This window comes from Scyliorhinus torazame, chromosome 7 (genome assembly GCF_047496885.1).
Source record: "Scyliorhinus torazame isolate Kashiwa2021f chromosome 7, sScyTor2.1, whole genome shotgun sequence".
Lineage (NCBI taxonomy): Eukaryota > Metazoa > Chordata > Chondrichthyes > Carcharhiniformes > Scyliorhinidae > Scyliorhinus > Scyliorhinus torazame.
Genome location: NC_092713.1, coordinates 286,767,285 through 286,788,125, shown reverse-complemented (window position 1 = coordinate 286,788,125; position 20,841 = coordinate 286,767,285). Strand labels below are relative to the sequence as shown.

Genomic DNA, 20,841 nt, shown 5'->3' with positions numbered 1-20,841 from the left:
TTATTACACTTAGCACTGCATTATCCAGTATCTTTATAATTGTAGCATAAGGGTCTGGCACATATAGGGTTAACATGGAATTGAGGACAGTACACAGTGATGCAAGAGAACACATAACCTGTACCCGGGCGTCAGTTTAGTGTTGGACACGCATGGAGATAGCTTCTAGCTTGGATCCTTTACTGTACATATTGTTACACAAGGGAGATATTAGGAAATTGGGTCCAGAATTGAGACCCCAGTGTAGCAGGCAATTTAGGGATTAAACTGACTGAGGAAAAATCTTGCTAACACAGAGTCAGCGGGATAGGTCCACATCTGGACAAGTTACATTGTCGCGGTCAAACTTAAAATCGACAATGGGAATACACAGGATGTCCCAGATCCATTGTTCTTTGGGACATTCCTGCCTGACCAGCGATTAGCCCATTACAAAGCCTGAAGAGCTCTCTGTCCATCAATGGGCGGTTAGTTACATATCAACAGCATGGCTCTGTTCTTTTGTATAAATGGGAATGGGCAATCAAACCGTTAAGACAACCAGATAGGTTTAAGTCTGGAAACCCCAGCAGAAAGCCTTTCTTTGAGTGGCTGGGCAGAGCGTAGAGAGAGAGAGCGAGAGAGAAGTAATGCTACTCTCAACAGTTACAGCAGAAGGCTTTGGAAATCGACCGAGAAGGTCATAAACGATACCACTAAGGCAGGCATTGGACAAAGGGTTCAGAACGAATGTCCCTACCTGAAGGAAAAATTACTTCATGTATACATGTATTGCCTTTGTCTGCTTGTGAAAGTGGCATGAGAGCTGCATGTTCTGCTACGGTGTTGTTTAATGGGAGCTAGTGTTTTAAGGTTGAGAAACTACATGCAATCTGTTATTATTGGGGTTGAAGTTTAAGTTTAAATATTGTTTTATTTTCTTTCAATAAAGTTTGTTCATAAAATAACCATGCCCTATTTCATATATTATCACTCCTGATGAATCGATCTTTCCACGGGATCTTAAAACGTAAAATGTGATGGCTCTAATTCAGCCTCTTAGCCACTGTTGAGAGCTGACCAAGTGTCTGCAACAATATGTACATACTTCTTGTAATTAACAAATGCATACATTTAACCTACCTTAAGCTATGGAATAGCCTGCACGGGTCTATGGGGTGGGAATGATTATCTTCTCCGTTGCTCTTGTGGAGTGCAAGCTCCCTCGCTCGGGGGACCGCTGCATAAAAGGTCGGCCAGTAAGACACCAACCATGAAGGAACCTGGTAGGGATCTACTGGGCTCTGTATATATTGTGCTGTGAATAAAAACTTTGGGCTGAATTCTCCGCCGTTGGGCTGCTCCATTTTGCCGGCAGCCCAGGGGTTTCCCAACGGCGTGGGGCTGCCCCACAATGGGAAACCCCATTGACCAGCTGGCGAAACGGAAAATCCCGAAGGCGTGAGAAATCTGGGGCGTCATTCTCCGACCCCCCGCCGGGTCGGAGAATGGCCGTTGGCCGCCGTGAATCCCGCCCCCGCCCCCGCCCCCGCCGAAGTCTCCGCTCCCGGAGATTGGGCGGGGGCGGGAATCCGGCCGCGCCGGTTGGCGGGACCCCCCGCTGGATTCTCCGGCCCGGATGGGCCGAAGTCCCGCCCAGGAATTGCCTGTCCCGCCGACGTAAATCAAACCTGGTATTTACCGGCGGGACCAGGCGGCGTGGGCGGGCTCCGGGGTCCTGGGGGGGCGGGGGGGGGGCGCGGGGCGATCTGACCTCGAGGGGTGCCCCCACGGTGGCCTGGCCCGCGATCGGGGCCCACCGATCCGCGGGCGGGCCTGTGCCGTGGGGGCACTCTTTCCCTTCCGCCTCCGCTACGGCCTCCACCATGGCGGAGGCGGAAGAGACTCTCCCCACTGCTCATGCACGGGAAACTGACAGCGGCCGCTGACGCTCCCGCGCATGCGCCGCATTTCCGCGCCAGCTGGCGGGGCAACAAACACCATTTCCGCCAGCTGGCGGGGCGGAAATCCCTCCAGCGTCGGCCTAGCCCCTCAATGTTGGGGCTAGGCCGCCAAAGATGCGGAGACTTCCACACCTTTTTGCCGGCGCGATGCCCGTCTGATTGGCGCCGGCTTTGACGCCAGTCGGCGGGCATCCCGCCGTTGGGGAGAATTTCGCCCCTGGAGGTCATTCTCCGCCGGCGGGAGTCTCCGTTCTGCCGGCACCGGGGGGTTTCCCGACGGCGTGGGGCTGCCCCACAATGGGAAACCCCATTGACCGGCCGGTGTTACGGAGACTCCCGCCGGCCGGTCGACGCAGAAATGTGGCGGGGCGGGTAGGAGAATTTTGCCCCTGGTGCGGCGGGACGGAGAAACCTGCCCACAGTTTATTTTATTTTACTTGGTGTGGACTCCTCTTGTCCTTGTAAAAACTACGGAGACATCATTCTTAGACTCACCAAAATGTACCCCACACGTTCCAACATTATTGATACAAAGATGATGTGAATACCATCAGGCAGAAAAGCAATATGTAGCAAAGTGGACTAATTGTGCAATATTCTGTACTTGAATTCGAAAAACCATGGAATGAAATGGGAAACATTTTTGAAATGCTATACATTGGGAATGAATTGGAAAATGGTTTGGTGCTCTAAAACATACGTAGCGATAGTCACTGTTCCGTGATATACACCAGTTTCTTGATAGTTAAAGCAAAAGTATGTTTTGTCCTTTTTTTCCAGATATTCCAGACCAGAAATTAACATGTATAAGAAAGGGCAATAAATGTTTCTAAGCTTTATTTTGCTAAAATGTTTCACAAGAGCAATAGAGACAGAATATGTCAGGTATTATTTATTCGTGTTGGTCAATCTTTACACTTGCCTGATATATTCAGCCTTAAATTCTATTTTTAAAATGCTGTTCTTGTCGGTTATTTAGTTCTGGATACAATGTGAAACGGTTTTGGCAATTGCCATATTTGGTGCTTTCTGACTACTACAGGGAGCCTTACTGTATTATCAATGTTTGGTAAAATGCTTCTATTATGCTAGGATTACCTGTGATAAATGGCAGAGAAATAGATCATCCAGCCCAATCAGTCCATCATGATTCAACTAAGATGGTTCGAAGACATATCCTGATCTGAGTTGGGGATTAAGATGCAACAGGTTGATTTTCCAAGCTCGAAGCTGATTTTTTAAAAAACCAACTGAATATTTCATTTTATTGTTCAGGATAGCCCTTTGGTATTTCGCTTTGTGATGGGAAGGGTTGCAATAGCAATTTTCGTTCAAGTAATTCTGAGATTGTTACAATTGTCGAGTCCTGTTTTCACCAAATTAAACCTTCCTCTTCCTTTATCTACAGTCTACACAGAGCGTTTACCATGCCTGACTATTGAAAGATTAGAAAAACTTATGTGAGGGAACATTCCCTGTATTCAGTTCATATGTCAATGGTCATGCATTGCTATCTACTTTGCTGTTTCATAAGTAGATATTAGACAATGTGAGTCAATGCCAGGCAAAGGTATTGGGGAGCAAGTCAGTGGTGTCCCTGCCTCTGATGCAGAAGCTCCAGGGTCAAGTCCCACTCCAGGATGTGATGGCCATGGGAGGTGTATGCATAACATGGCCAAACAGGTTCATTTTCAGCCTATAATCCTCCCAATATGCTGAATGGCAGGCGCCAAGAGTGGGACAGTTTCCTGGGTCAGCCATACTGAAGAAGTCAACAGCAAACCACTGCAGAACTTTGCCAAGTGTAACAATGGACCAATCCAATGAAAAAATTCAAGGTACTTGAAGAAGGAGCCGGAAGGTACATGGGATCCAATCAAGGGAGTGAGTATTGCCACTGAACCTGAGAAGCTGGCTACTTAAGAACAGAACTAACAATAAATATGTGCTGCGGATTCACTTGAGCGGAATGCAATTTTGAATCACTCCTTGCAGCTTCGGACAAGATTTGAGGCCATAAATTAAAACACAACTTTATAGCTATTCTTAGCCATGTATTTTGACACCGTTTCTTGATGTAAGATGAATTATGTATGATCACCTGGTCTGTTTATTCTGGCCTGGCGCTGTTGGATTCTGATCACCATTGAATATTTTCCTAATTTGCATAAGCATTCATTTTTGCTTCTGATGGATCCTGGCATCCATTAACATTGTCAATATGTTGGCGGTAACTGTCTTACATGCAGTGAGAATAGTTTCTCCATCAATATTTTTCAGAAGGGTTGTGACTGATTTTCAACTGCCAGACCCCATTTGTTTCCTGCAAAATAAGAAGATGAGGAGGTCTCACCAGCAGCTCCAAGGGTGCCCCAAAACCAGGGCAACGCAATTTTCAGCTGGTTCTGTAAAGGAGCAAATTGGAAATCTACCTGTTTTGAGGGTGATGTCTGTTGTAAGACCCTTTTGCAATTTTACTGAATAGGTGGCGCAGCATGGCTTATGTGTGTGTAATCTGTTCCCTTCGAGCATCACTGCCCAGCTCTCATTTGTGAAACCATTTTCTGCCCTGGGAGACTGGATGGGGACAACGTGAAAGATAATGGAGAAGTCTGTGCTGTTGGCCATCTATTCTGTATGGATTAGTTAATCTTCAATGACCCATTTTGAAGAATCAATTGTATCGAGCTGTGTACATTTGAATTCCATTCATATCCACAACTGGAAGTGCCCAACCCGAAGTAAGCTATGTGATCAGCAATAAGCTTGCATTTACCAAGCATTGTCCAACCTTTTTTCGATTAATTCTCTGGAAGAGGTTGATTGCTGGTTATATGCCTTGGTATGTGCCTTTACTACTATCCAAAAATCTCCCACAGTTTTATTTACAACACACAAAATAAAAGCTGGCAGTTCATTCACAGTAGAGGAGTCTCTGTGTGAGAACAAGTCAAATTTTGTTGGAGGAGTATGCAGTTATGATGCTTGTCTGGTACCATTGGCTGGAACACACACTCATTGTAATGGAATGCATGTCACAGATAGGACCCTCCCTTGTGTGATATTGGGCTAATTATTTACTTTTATTACATCTGCTTATTTCAAACTCTGATTTTATCCTTCCTGGACACGATAGTTCAAGAAAGGGAAGATTCAAGAGAGACCAAATTATTATTGTCTTTTACATTCTGTGAGGAGGGAGAGGTAGACCAGGGGCGAGATTCTCCGACCCACCGCCGGGTCGGAGAATCGCCGGGGGCTGGCGTGATTCCCGCCCCTGCCGGTTGCCAAATTCTCCACCACCGGATATTCGGCGGGGTCGGGAATCGCGCTGCGTCGGTTGGCGGGCCCCCCCCCCCCGCAATTCTCCGGCCCGGATGGGCCGAAGTCCCGCCGCTAAAATGCCTGTCCCGCTAGCGTAGATTAAACCACCTACCTTACCGGCAGGACACGGCGGCGCGGGCGGGCTCCAGGGTCTTGGGCGGGGCGCGGGGCGATCTGGCCCCGGGGGGTGCCCCCACGGTGGCCTGGCCCGCGACCGGGGCCCACCGATCCGCGGGCGGGCCTGAGCCATGGGGGCACTCTTTCCTTTCCGCCTACGCCACGGTCTCCACCATGGCGGAGGTGGAAGAGACTCCCTCCACCGCACATCCGCGGGAATGCCGTCAGTGGCCGCTGACACTCCCGCGCATGCGCCGCCTGGAGATGTCATTTCCGCACCAGCTGCCGGGGCACCAAAGGCCTTTTCCGCCAGCTGGCGGGGTGGAAATTCGTCTGGCGCGGGCCTAGCCCCTTAAGGTTGGGGCTCGGCCCCCAAAGATGCGGAGCATTCCGCACCTTTGGGGCGGCGCGATACCCGACTGATTTGCGCCATTTTGGGCGCCAGTCGGCGGACATCGCGCTGATACCGGAGAATTTCGCCCCAGATTTGTGGGAATTTTGTAAGTCCGCTGAAGGCAGGCACGGGTACGTTCTAATATGCTGCCAATGTGATCTTACCCCACAAAGGGAATGAAGGTGGTGCAGATAACCACCCTCTGGGGCTGGATCTGTCAGGTAAGTTAAAAAGAAGCCAGTGTCGGAAGTGAGTAAAATCTGAGATTTGGTGAAGGATTTAATAGCAGAGCACGTGGAAAACAGTGGCATGATCGGACAGAGTCAGCATGGATTTATCAAGGGGAAATCATGCTTGACAAATCTACTGGAATTCTTTGAGGATGTAACTGGGAGAGTTGATGATGGGGAGCCAGTGGGTGTGGTTTATTTGGACTTTCAAGAAAGTCCCACTCAAGAGATTTGTGTGTAAAATTAAAGCGCATGGGATTGGTGGTAGTTTATAGAGATGGATCAAAAACTGGTTGGTTGAGAGGAAATAAAGAGTAGGAATGATCCCTGGGGTACCACAGGAATCATTGCTAGGATCCCAGCTATTCACAATATATGTTAATGATTTGGATGATGAGGGAACTAGTATCTCCAAATTTGCAGATGACACAAAGTTGGGTGGGAGGGTGAGCTGTGAGGAGGATACAGAGATGCTTCAGTGTGATTTGGACAAGTTGGGTGAGTGGGCAAAAGCATGGCAGATGTACTATAATGTGGATAAATGTGAGGTTATCCACTTCAGCAGCAAAAACAGGAAGGCAGGTTATTATCTGAGTGGCTATAGATTCAGAGACGAGAACATGCAATGAGACCTGGGTGTCCTTTTGCACCAGTCAGTGACGGTAAGCATACAGATGCAGCAGGTGGTAAAGAAGGAAAATGTATGTTGGCCTTTATTTTTTTTTATAAATGTTTTTTATTGGGTTTTTGAACAAAGTATATTTACCGTTATGTACACAGAATAAGAAACATATATACACACATATATAGAAGAGAGGGGCACACCCAAACATACCAAAGACAAGAAAATAGTAAATAGTTAAAAAAATAATTTTAAAAATACAATAAAAAATAAAATAGAATAACTGTGAGGGTATTGTGCACCAGCTCAACAGCAGCAACTCTGTACAACTGGCAAAATTATTTACAACACATAAGTAGGCGACTGTTTGCGGGAGGGAGGGGGGGCGGGTGGTGGAGACCGGGGAGGTAAATATATATTTGTGTGCCGGAGAGACAATTACAGTGGGCAATACTCAAATGGGTTTGGTGTTGTTGTCGCTTCTCCTGGACGGATCTCGCTGCCGTCTCGCGCTCACCGCCGCTTCTGCCGTTCCTCCTGTCTTTCGTCTTCATTCTCCTTGTTCCCTACTCCTAGAGATGCCATGTTCATTATTGTATCCCGTGCTGTCCTTCCTACTCTCATTTCACTGCCTCCCCCCCACCTCCCTGGTTCTCCTCTCTTGTTCCCTGTCTATTCCCTCTCCCCTCCCCTCCCCCCCCTCCCATGGTTCACCTTTCTTTCCTCATAGGTTTAGCTGTTACCCCCCCCTCTCCTGGTCTATCTCTCCCTTTCATGCTTTGGCTACTTTCCCCTGATTCTTGGCTACCTGGCTATTCTTCCGCTTGTTCGTTGGCCACAAACAGGTCCCGGAACAATTGCGTCAATGGCTCCCACGTTCTGTGGAAGCTGTCGTCTGACCCTCGGATGGCGAATTTGATTTTCTCCATTTGGAGAGATTCTGAGAGGTCAGACAGCCAGTCTGCAGCTTTGGCTGGTACTGCTGACCGCCAGCCGAACAGGATTCTACGGCGGGCGATCAGGGAGACAAAGGCAAGGGTGTCCGGCCTCCTCCCCAGGAATAGATCTGGCTGGTCCGAAACCCCGAAGACCGCCACTTTCAGGCATGGCTCCATCCTCATCCCCACCATAGAATATAGAACATAGAACATAGAACATAGAACAATACAGCGCAGTACAGGCCCTTCGGCCCACGATGTTGCACCAAAACAAAAGCCATCTAACCTACACTATACCATTATCATCCATATGTTTATCCAATAAACTTTTAAATGCCCTCAATGTTGGCGAGTTCACTACTGTAGCAGGTAGGGCATTCCACGGCCACACTACTCTTTGCGTAAAGAACCTACCTCTGACCTCTGTCCTATATCTATTACCCCTCAGTTTAAAGTTATGTTCCCTCGTGCCAGCCATTTCCATCCGCGGGAGAAGGCTCTCACTGTCCACCCTATCCAACCCCCTAATCATTTTGTATGCCTCTATTAAGTCTCCTCTTAACCTTCTTCTCTCCAACGAAAACAACCTCAAGTCCATCAGCCTTTCCTCATAAGATTTTCCCTCCATACCAGGCAACATCCTGGTAAATCTCCTCTGCACCTGCTCCAAAGCCTCCACGTCCTTCCTATAATGCGGTGACCAGAACTGTACGCAATACTCCAAATGCGGCCGTACCAGAGTTCTGTACAGCTGCAACATGACCTCCTGACTCCGGAACTCAATCCCTCTACCAATAAAGACCAACACTCCATAGGCCTTCTTCACCACCCTATCAACCTGGGTGGCAACTTTCAGGGATCTATGTACATGGACACCTAGATCCCTCTGCTCATCCACACTTTCAAGAACTTTTCCATTAGCCAAATATTCCACATTCCTGTTATTCCTTCCAAAGTGAATCACCTCACACTTCTCTACATTAAACTCCATTTGCCACCTCTCAGCCCAGCTCTGCAGCTTATCTATATCCCTCTGTAACCTGCTACTTCCTTCCACACTATCGACAACACCACCGACTTTAGTATTGTCTGCAAATTTACTCACCCACCCTTCTGCGCCTTCCTCTAGGTCATTGATAAAAATGACAAACAGCAACAGCCCCAGAACAGATCCTTGTGGTACTCCACTTGTGACTGAACTCCATTCTGAACATTTCCCATCAACCACCACCCTCTGTCTTCTTTCAGCTAGCCAATTTCTGATCCACATCTCTAAATCACCCTCAATCCCCAGCCTCTGTATTTTCTGCAATAGCCTACCGTGGGGAACCTTATCAAACGCTTTGCTGAAATCCATATACACCACATCAACTGCTCTACCCTCGTCTACCTGTTCAGTCACCTTCTCAAAGAACTCGATAAGGTTTGTGAGGCATGACCTACCCTTCACAAAGCCATGCTGACTATCCCTGATCATATTATTCCTATCTAGATGATTATAAATCTTGTCTCTTATAATCCCCTCCAAGACTTTACCCACTACAGGCGTGAGGCTCACCGATCTATAGTTGCCGGGGTTGTCTCTGCTCCCCTTTTTGAACAAAGGGACCACATTTGCTATCCTCCAGTCCTCTGGCACTATTCCTGTAGCCAATGATGACATAAAAATCAAAGCCAATGGTCCAGCAATCTCTTCCCTGGCCTCCCAGAGAATCCTAGGATAAATCCCATCACGTCCCGGGGACTTATCTATTTTCAGCCTGTCCAGAATTGCCAACACCTCTTCCCTACGTACCTCAATGCCATCTAATCTATTTACCTGGAGCTCAGCATTCTCCTCCACAACATTATCTTTTTCCTGAGTGAATACTGACGAAAAATATTCATTTAGTATCTCGCCTATCTCTTCAGACTCTACACACAACTTCCCATCCCTGTCCTTGACTGGTCCTACTCTTTCCCTAGTCATTCGCTTATTCCTGACATACCTATAGAAAGCTTTTGGGTTTTCCTTGATCCTTCCTGCCAAATACTTCTCATATCCCCTCCTTGCTCGTCTTAGCTCTCTCTTTAGATCCTTCCTCGCTACCTTGTAACTATCCATCGCCCCAACTGAAACTTCACACCTCATCTTCCCATAGGCCTCCTTCTTCCTCTTAACAAGAGATTCCACTTCTTTGGTAAACCACGGTTCCCTCGCTCGGCACCTTCCTCCCTGCCTGACCAGTACATACTTATCAAGAACACGCAGTAGCTGATCCTTGAACAAGCTCCACTTATCCAGTGTGTCCAACACTTGCAGCCTACTTCTCCACCTTATCCCCCCCAAGTCATGTCTAATGGCATCATAATTTCCCTTCCCCCAGCTATAACTCTTGCCCTGCGGTGTATACTTATCCCTTTCCATCCTTAACGTAAACGTCACCGAATTGTGGTCACTGTCCCCAAAGTGCTCACCTACCTCCAAATCCAACACCTGGCCTGGTTCATTACCCAAAACCAAATCAAATGTGGCCTCGCCTCTTGTTGGCCTGTCAACAAACTGTGTCAGGAAACCCTCCTGCACACACGGTACAAAAAACGACCCATCTAATGTACTCGAACTATATCTTTTCCAGTCAATATTTGGAAAGTTAAAGTCTCCCATAATAACTACCCTGTTACTTTCGCTCTTATCCAGGATCATCCTCGCCATCCTTTCCTCTACATCCCTAGAACTATTAGGAGGCCTATAAAAAACTCCCAACAGTGTGACCTCTCCTTTCATGTTTCTAACCTCAGCCCATACTACCTCGGAAGATGAGTCCCCATCTAGCATCCTCTCCACCACCGTAATACTGCTCTTGACTAGCAGCGCCACACCTCCCCCTCTTTTGCTTCCATCTCTGAGCTTACTAAAACACCTGAACCCCGGAACCTGCAACATCCATTCCTGTCCCTGCTCTATCCATGTCTCCGAAATGGCCACAACATCGAAGTCCCAGGTACCAACCCATGCTGCCAGTTCCCCTACCTTATTTCGTATACTCCTGGCATTGAAGTAGACACACTTCAAACCACCTACCTGAACACTGGCCCCCTCCTGCGACATCAAATCTGAGCTCCTGACCTCTATACTCTCATTCTCCCTTACCCTAAAACTACAATCCAGGTTCCCATACCACTTTGGACATTGCCTCGAAGAAGGCTGTCCAGTACCCTGCAAGTCTGGGGCAAGACCAGAACATGTGGGTGTGGTTGGCCGGGCCTCCTTGGCACCGTTCCCATCTATCCTCCACCTCCGGAAAGAACCTACTCATACGGGTTCTTGTTAAGTGGGCTCTAGGTACCACTTTTAGCTGTGTCAGGCTGAGCCTTGCGCACGTGGAGGTGGAGTTGACCCCATGCAGTTCTTTGCTCCAGAGTCCCCACCCTATTTCAATCCCCAGGTCCTCCTCCCATTTCTTTCTTGTTGCGTCCAGTACGGTGTCGGCCCTTTCTATCAGTCGGTCATACATGTCACTACAGTTTCCTTTGTCTAGTATGCTTGCATCCAGTAGTTCTTCCAGTAGTGTCTGTCGTGGCAGTTGTGGGTACGTCCTTGTCTCCTTTCGTAGGAAGTTTTTGAGCTGTAGATACCTTAGCCTGTTTCACCTGGCTGGCTGGAATTTCTCTGTCCGTTTGTCTAGTGTTGTGATCCTGCCGTCTGTGTATAGGTCCCTGACTGTCAGTGTCCCTCCATCCTGCCCCCACCTTTTGAAGGTGGCATCAGTCAGTGCTGGTGTGAATCGATGGTTGTTGCAGATGGGAGCTTTGTCCGACATTTTGGTCAGGCCAAATTGCTGCCATAGTTGGTTCCAGGATTGGAGGGTGGCGATCACCAGCAGGCTGCTGGAATGTTTTTTGGGTGGGGATGGGAGTGCTGCCATGGCGAGGGCCTGGATGGAGGTCCCCATGCAGAAGGCCTCTTCCACGCGCACCCACTCGGCTTCTGGCTCCTAGATCCATCCCCTTATTCGCTCGGCCGTCGCAGCCCAGTGGTAGAATTGTAGGTTTGGGAGGGCTAGCCCTCACCTGGATTTGTTTTTTGTAGGACCTTCTTTGGGATCCTAGCATTTTTTCCCCTCCATACGAATGCCATGATTAGTTTGTCCAGCGCTTTGAAAAAGGCCTTGGGGATGTAGATCGGAATGGATCTAAGTAGGAAGAGGTACCTGGGCAGTACGTTCATTTTGATCGTCTGGACTCTCTCTGTGAGGGAGAGTGGGAGTGTGTTCCATCTTTGCAGGTCTTTTTTTACTTCCTCCGTCAGACTGCTGAGATTCCATTTGTGGATCCCTTTCCAGTCATGGGCTATTTGGATCCCCAGGTAGTGGAATTTGTGTCAGGCTTGTTTAAACGGCAGTCCTGTTAGTGCTGCCCCCCCTAATTGTGGGTGTACCGGGAAGATCTCGCTTTTGCTCATGTTGAGTTTGTAGCCCGAGAAGGCGCCAAACTCTTTCAGGAGCGCGATGATTCCGTCCATGCTGCTCTGTGGATCCGAAATGTAGCGGAGCAGGTCATCTGCATAGAGTGAGACTCTGCTCTCTGCCTCCCCTTCGGATCCCCCCTCCAGCATTTTGCTGTTCTGAGCACGATTGGTTCGATCGCTAGAGCGGACAGCAGCGGGGACAGTGGGCATCCTTGTCTGGTGCCCCTGTGCACCTGGAAGTATCGGGAGTTGGTATTGTTGGTCCGTACGCTCGCCATGGGAGCATTGTAAAGGAGCTTTACACAGGAGGTGAACCCTGTTCCAGGCCCAAACCGCTCCAGTACCTCTATGAGGTATTTCCATTTGACTCTGTCGATGGCCTTTTCTGCATCGAGGGAGACGATCACCTCTGGTGCTCTCTCCCCGGAGGGGGTCATTATCACGTTCAGCAGGCGCCTGATGTTCGAGGTAAGCTGTCTACTTTTGACAAAGCCCGTCTGGTCCTCTGCGTCCACCTCAGGTACACAGTCTTCTGGCCTTTTGGCTAGGATTTTGGCCAGTATTTTGGCGTCTGCATTCAGCAGTGAGATGGGTCTGTATGACCCACATTCCATTGGGTCTTTGTCTTTCTTAGGTATCAGCGAGATTGAGGTCTGTGCTAGTGTGGGTGGCAGTGTGCCCCGAGCTAGCGAGTCAGTGAACATCTCCCGCAGGTGCGGGGCCAGTGCTGTCGCAAATATTTTGTAGAGGTCCGCCGGGAACACATCCGGTCCCGGCGCCTTCCCCGCCTGCATGGAGCTAATGCTGTCCATGATCTCTCCCAGTGCTAGTGGTGCTTCCAAGCTCCATTTTCTGCCCTCCCCCACGACTGGAATGTCCAGTCCATCAAGGAACCGTTTCATCCCAGACTCCTCCCTTGGGGGCTCTGAGGTGTACAGCCCTTGGTAGAAGGCCTTGAAGGTTTTGTTGATCTTTTCTGGTTCTGTTTCTAACGTGCCTCTGGTATCCCTGATTTGTGCAATTTCTCTGGTGGCTGCCTGCTTTCTCAGCTGGTGTGCCAACAGCCGGCTGGCTTTGTCTCCGTGTTCGTATAGGGTCCCACGAGCCTGGCGGAGTTGGTGCACTGCTTTCCTGGTGGAGAGCAGGTCAAAGTACCTTTGTAGCTATTTCCTCTCCGCCAGGAGCTCTACGGTCGAGGCCTCAGAGTATTTACGGTCTACCTCCAGTATGGAGTCGACCAGCTGCTGCCTAGCCGCCCTTTCCTCCCTATCTCTTCGTGCTTTGAAAGCAATGATTTCCCCATAGCGAGAGGATTAGAGTACAGGAGCAGGGATGTCTTTTTGCAATTATACAGCGTCTTGATGAGACCCCACTTGGAATATTGTGTGTCCTTTTGGGTCTCCTTATGTGAGGAAGGATGTTCTTGCTGGAGAGAGAGAGTGCAGCAAAGTTGCCTGATTGATTCCTGGGATGGCGGGACTGACCTCTGAGGAGAGGCTGAGTTGGTTAGGATTATAATAGCTGGAGTTCAGAAGAATGAGTGGGAATCTTATAGAAACCTATAAAATTCTCACAGGACGAGACAGAGTAGATGCAGGAAGGATGCTCCCGATGGCTGGGGAGTCCAGAACCAGCGGTCTCAGTCAAAGGTTATAGGGTAGACTATTTGGACTGAGATGAGGAAAAATGTCTTCACCCAGAGAGTGGTGAACCTGTGGAATTCGTGACCACAGAAAGTAGTTGAGGCAAACGTGGGTTTCCACCCGTAGTCCGAAGAAGTGCAGGTCAGGTGGATATGCCATCCTAAATTTCCCCTTAGTGTCCAGAGATGTGCAGGTTCAATGGGGTTATGAGTTATGGGATAGAGTGGGGGAGTGGCCTAGGTCGGGTGCCCCTTCAGAGGGTCAGTGCAGACTTGGTGGGTGAATGGCCTCCTTCTGCATGGTAGGAATTCTAAAACAGTGTATGTTTTCAAGAAGGAGTTAGATATAGCTCTTGGGACTAAAGGGATCAAAGGATATAGGGAGAAACCAGGAACAGGTTCCTGAGTTGGATGATCAGCCATGATTACAATGAATGGTAGAATGCTCCTATTTTCTATGTTCCTATAAGCTCTGTGAACAATGAATCTAATATTTCCCTCGTGTGGAAAAATGTTCCCCAACATGGTAGCAACTGAACCGGGTCACCAGGGCAACTGTATAAGAGAAAGAGCTACTTCAGAGAAACCATCAAGCTGGGAAAGGTTAGATTAGTTGGACTGAAGAGTTCCAGCAATGGCCATTGAGAGGCTGCTGTTCAAAGTACATTTCTCTCTTAGGGACTGCTTTCATTGCTCGGTAGGTGATTGTCAACTGCTGTAAAGGCATTTCACTCACCTTCAGCTGTACTTCCCTTCACCATGGCAGCTCCACCTCATATATTTACTTCTGAGGGGCTAGAGTACAGAAGCAACACCAGCAGCAGCCTTCATCACCACAGCAGAGGTGAAGTGGACACCGAGATCCCGCAGAAAGAAGGCAGAGTCCCTAATATAAGGACTTTAGATGCAGGATCAGTTCTCTTAAAGGGCTGAATTTTCATCCTCGTGGAGGGTAGTGGAAAAAGATCCAGCTCGAACTGCCTGCCTCAGGAAAAAGTGCCCACTAGGATGAGATTTTCACTGAGGAGGAGGCAGGTGCAGGCTGTAGTTTAGTCAGCTGACCCAGGAAAGACTTTGGAGGCAGCCATGGGACTACCAGATGCAGAGGCAAGCTGTTTAAAAGGGCCATGACGGTGCTGTGGGGCTTCATCCAGTTATAACGAAAACAGAAAGACCCTTCAGCTCTCACCATCCATGCCCCCCCATCTAGCCATGCCCCATCCATGCCAACTCATGCCTCAACCACACCCAATGACCCTTCATTTCCCCTATGACAAGGTATGCACCCACTATGGCCCCTCACAAATAATTCCTCTGGCCTCTAATGGATCACTGGGCGCTCACCCAAGAATACAAAATGAAGCTTGGCTGAGAGCCCAGGAATCCATTACCCTGTTGAAACTCCTGAGCCACGGGTAAAATCTGGCTCAATGATTATGTTGTCAATATCACAATGTTTATTTATGCAAGATAAAGGTTAAGCGTGCTTACGGTTTCAGCAATTGATACTTTAAAGGGTCTGGGTGAAATACACTTTCATTGCCCTTTCGTTGAAAGGCTTTCTTTTGAGGAAGTGGTAAGTTACCAATGAATAACCCTTTTTAAAACCTTCCTTTTACACTATACAATGAACTATAGGGTCCATTGGTTCTACACAGTGTACTGTGGGTGAATAGGTGTAGAAGAGTCATACCATGGTTTGTTGGGGGGTGGAGGATGGGGGATGAGGACACTCCCATGTACCCTCTCTAATTGTTTGGGTCGCTCAGAAGCAGGATACAGAATTGATTTATTCTGGTAAAGGGCAACCAAAAAGCATGCACATCACGGGGCAGGTTCCGACTCTGAAAATGGTTCCAACATTGAGCAAGGGTCTATGTTCGTAATAAGTTGCTCTTTATTCCTGTGCTGCTAAAGCATAGCATATTTTGATTTGTAAGGATCTCCAAGTTGCAGTAAAAAGGAAACAGAGACTTGCACCTATAAAGTATCTAGTTCGGTATGAGGGTACATGACTTATATTATAATTACTTGATATTCTTATGAAGGCAAATACAGCATCCACTTTGCATGCAGCATGTTCTATAAACAGTGATTTTTTTTTTGTAGTATTAGTTGAGCCACAGAGACAGACAAGGGGGACCTTAATTTTAACATGCGATTTTTTTCACTCTCGAAAGAATGTTTGCCATGATAGGGCCAGAAAATGTGGCAAGCCATTCAAATGCCCATTGACTTCGAAGAGACCCAAACATTCCACCCAGGGCCCTGTAGTTTTGGACACCAAATGGTTGAGCTCAAATCAGCAGCCAGAAAGAAGGAACAACTTGCATAGATATAGCACGTTATAGCCAACAAAGTACTTTTGAGGTGTCCACTGTTGTAACATGGGAAATGCAGTGGCCAATTTGTACACCGCTAACCCCCACAAACAACTATATGATAATGACCAGATAATCTGTTTTTGTGATGGAGAAATAAATATTGGTCAGGACTCTGGGGATAATTCTTCTGCTCTTCTTCCAGTTTTGTACCCACTCGAGAGGACAGATGGGGCCTGGATTGAACATCTCACCCAAAGAAGGCACTTCTGACAGTACGGCACTTCCTCAATACTGCACTGGAGTGTCAGCCTTGCCTTTTGTGTTTTAATCCTGGAGTGGGACTTGAACCCAAAACCTTGTCGCTCAGACACTAACAGACCCATGGCTGATACAGAAATATTTCACAATTTGATTAAATATCATTGTTTATCAAAGAGTTTCTGGAAAAGGTAGCATCATGAGTTCAGCAGACCACCTTCTTGAGTCTGCTGTATTCTGTTTTGTTCTGGCCTACATTTATCAAACTGTCCATATTTTAACTAGAACCACAAACCCATCCGGTTACCACGCAGATATTCCATTTCATATCAGATTATTAGCTTGTTTTATGTTCTGTTTCTCGATAACATTTTAAAAATCTCATCCACGTGTGTGGACATCATTAGCAAGGTCAGTAATTATTTCTCATCCTGGATTACTCTTGAGAAGACAGTGGCCTTTCTTCAATTGGATTGGATTTGTTTATTGTCACGTGTACCGAGGTACAGTGAAAAGTATTTTCCTGCGTACAGCTCAAACAGATCATTTAGTACATGAAAAGAAAAGTAAATACATGATAGGGCAATACAAGGTACACAATGTAAATACATAGACACCGGCATCGGGTGAAGCATACATGAGTGTAATATTAATCAGGTCAGTCCATAAGTGTGTCATTTAGGAGTCTGGCAACAGCGGGGAAGAAGCTGTTTTTGAGCCTCCTGCCCGATGGAAAAAGTTGGAAGAGTGAGTGAGCCGGGTGGGCGGGGTCTTTGATTATGCTGCCCATTTTCTCAAGGGGGCGCGGGAGGTGTAGATAGAGTCAATGGATGGGAGGCGGGTTCGTGTGATGGACTGGGAATTGCTGTAGTTCATATGGTGAAAGTAGTGTTAGGGAGGGAGTTGCAGAATTTTGGCCCAGGGATAAAGAAACAGAGACAAGTCAGGACATTGGGTTGTGATCAAATACCCCTGCATCCATTTTTAGTCTTGATATTGCTGCCACTTCACCACTCAACAGTAATAGTTTTACCAGTAAAAATGATTCTCAGTTCCAAAAACGTAAACCAACATTTTGGTCAGCTTAATCAAAACTAACCAATCTATAGCAATTTTCCAAATAACAAAACCTTACCATAATAAGAGTTGAGGAAATAAATGTTGAATAGGGTATAATTTTTATGACATATACATGAATTTATGTTCATATTGCCACATATTAGAGGCCGAAGGTGACAGCCGATATTATGATTTCAATTCCTAAATTAGGGTAAATCTACAACTTTCTGACCCAGTGATGGAAGTTCGGCCAACTGAAACCAACTAGCTCTGAAGCATATCTAAAGAGGGAGGGATTCTCCGACCCCCCCCCCCCCCCCCCCCCCCGCCGGTAGTAGTTTGAGCAATTAGTTTGTTGATTTTGTGGTGCTTGGTAAATATGGCAATGGTGAGGGGGGACAATTTAATTTTATTGATTGGTTTTGTGTCGGTTATTCATTCAGAAGCACAGATCTTCACTCCCGGATCAGGGCGGGATTCTCCGACCCCCCGCTGGGCTGGAGGATCGCCGGGGGGGGGGGGTGGCGTGAATCCCGCCCCTGAAGGCTGCCGAATTCTCTGGCACCGGGGTTTTGGTGGGGGCGGGAATCGCGCCACGCCTATTGGCGGCCGCTGGCAGCGCCCCCCACCCCCGGCGATTCTCCGCCCGCGATAGTCCAAGTGGCCGCCTGTTTTCGGCGGGTCCCACCGGCGTAAATCACAACAGGTCCTTACCCGCGGGACCTGGCTCCACGGGCGGCCTGCAGAGTCCTCAGGGGCGCGGGGGGGATCTGGCCACGGTGGCCTGGCTCGCGATCGGGGCCCAGCGATCCGTGGGCGGGCCTGTGCAATGGGGGCACTCTTTCCCTCCACACCGGCCGCTGTCAACCTCCGCGGAGAAGAACTCCCCTGCGCATGCGCTGGGATGACGCCAGCACACGCTGGCGCACCCGCGCATGTGCCAACTTGCGCTGGCCGGCAGAGCAGCTGGTGTAGCGACAAACACTCCGGCACTGGCCTAGCCACTGAAAGTGCGGAGGATTCCGCACCTTCGGGGCGGCCCGATGCCGGAGTGCTTCACGCCACTACTCAGCGCCGGAGTGGCCCACACCACCGGTTCGTGGAGAATCCCGCCCAGAGTCTTTTATGATATCACCCTAAAGCCCCTATCACCTTCAGCCCCACTCTCCTCCCTCTGTCAATCTCTTCCCTAACCCTCCCGCACCATCCCCCTAACTGCTGGCCACAAACAGGTTCTTAAAGAAAGTGATGAATGGCATGCACCACTTCTGACCCTCTCAGGGTATATTAAATCTTTTCCAATCGTAGGAATTCTGCCAGGTCACTCAACCATGCCGAGGTCCTGGGTGGCACCACCGACCTCCATCGAAGCAGGACCCGCCTCTGATCCACCAAGGAGGCAAAGGCGAAACCCCCCTCAAGGAGCTCTGGGGAGTCTGACACCCTAGAGATCGCCACCAGCGGACATGGCTTTAGTTTGACCCCCAACGATCTCCAACATGATCTCAAAAAATGAGACCCAGAACCCAACTAGGTTGGAGCAGGACCAGAACATGTGTGAGCGATTCGCTGGCCCCCCTGAACAACCCTCACACCTGTCCTCCACCTCAGGGAAGGACCCACTCATATGTGTCTTAGTTAAGTGCACTCTATGAACTATTTTAAATTGTATCAGGCTTAACCTAGCGCAGGAGGAGGTAAAGTTCACCCTATGCAGGATCTCACTCCACACGCCTCCTTCTAGCCCTAGACCCACTTCCCCATACCTCTTCAGTGATGGTTCCCCGTCTCCAGCAAACACTCATACACATTGGATATCTTCCCATGCCCCATTGCATCCCGTGATAGCATCCTATCTATCAGTTCACCATCTTATTTGTCGTTCAGGTTTTGTGAAACATCGATCTCTTACTTTGTATGTTATAGCCAACTTACAGTGAGGTTTTTAAATTGTGCTGAAGCATACTTGTTTAGCCTTCCTTTTAGCTAATAATCAATCTTTTTAGTAGATGTTTTGCCTGGGTTGCAACCAAAACACCACAGTAATTGACAATGATGTGTGCACAATCATAAAGTACCAGATGGGAGTAAATCTCGACTTATCCACTTTTTTACTGCACTTCTCTGTTCAGAATGTCTCATCAGTTCCATACAATTGATACAGTTGCATTAAAGGCACAGAGAAAAAACAGTTCTGAAATAAATACACATTTGTAGACAGACTTATTGTACCTATAAATGAATTTCTGATAATCTGGACAGAAATACTGCAAAATCAAAAACCTTTTTAGTTTATTTCGAGTCGATTTCTGGCCTTAAAAGAATCTTCTTCGGAACAGGAGGACAGACGTATCTTTTCAGCTAAATTGATAGCTTGAAACGTTATTCTGGGGAAGTGCAAATACAAGGACAAATATGTTGTTCACTCTGTTTATCTAAGCAAGAAAGGAGAGGGCATGGATGTATGCTTGTGATAAATGTACAATTTTCTTTTTTCTTTTCACACCAGTTTTCACAAATCAATGTGGAAAATGTCATTTGGAATTGTAATGCTCACTTTTGAAGTGTGTCCTTTGCAATCAAACAGAACTACACACATACCAACTCATATGAGTGGTATGGTAGCACAGTGGTTAGCACTGTTGCCTTACAGCGTCAGGGTCCCAGGTTCGATTCCCAGCTTGGGTCACTGTCTGCGGAGTCTGCTCATCCTCCCCCCATGTCTGCGTGGGTTTCCTCCTGGTGGTCCGGTTTCCTTCCAGAAGTCCCGCAAGATGTGCTTGTTAGGTGAATTGGTCATTCTGAATTCTCCCTCAGTGTACCCGAACAGCCGCCAGAGTGTGACAACTAGGGGATTTTCACAGTAACTTAATTGCAGTGTTAATGTAAGCCTACTCTGACACTAATAAAGATTATTATTATTATTACTGATAATATCGTTAAACCCTATTAGAATGCTTTCCAAACATGTCCACAAATGGATGGATATAGGATGAATTTTCAATAGTTGGAGTATTTTAAATATTAGGTATTACTTCCTTCTAAATTTGTTCAGAAAAGATGGTTAATGGGTCTCCTTGTCACAGGTTCCATCTTCAGTCATGAAAGTCACGATGTACCATGTGGGCAGGACCAATGAGACTTTGTAAGTTACGATGAAGAATTTTCCATAGCCAGCACAGAGCAATAGGTGCTGCTTGAATTTTCAGCAAATAGAATTTTCCAGTGCGCAAAATAATGCGTGGGACAGATTGATGGCTTCTCAGCATTTGAATCTTTAGAAAAAGGCAACTGATATCACGCATCGATGCAAATAATGCAAGTGATGGGAAAAAATAGATAAGAGTGGATGCTGAAAATCTGAAATTTTAAGCACAATCTGTGGGTCACTCTCAAAGCATTAGTCCTCTCTCGTTGGCCAATAAACCTAATGTGCATTTTCTGTTTTTATTTTCCAGGATTCAGGTTCTTCCCATGATTAATCAATTTGTGCAGCTCCCGACCATCTGGAGTCAGGTACAGTCATGTGTTTTCCTGCAG

General features: G+C 47.7%; 1 protein-coding gene across 2 annotated transcripts in view; it reads left to right on the top strand.

Annotated features, from left to right (window-relative positions):
- LOC140427083 (teneurin-2-like) overlaps positions 1-20,841 on the top strand; it is a 3,867,843-nt gene that overhangs the window by 1,856,447 nt on the left and 1,990,555 nt on the right. For both annotated transcript variants that reach the window (XM_072512582.1, XM_072512581.1), the window contains one exon: positions 20,760-20,817. The gene's annotated coding sequence lies outside the window, so the exon portion shown is untranslated. The remainder of the gene's footprint in view (positions 1-20,759; positions 20,818-20,841) is intronic.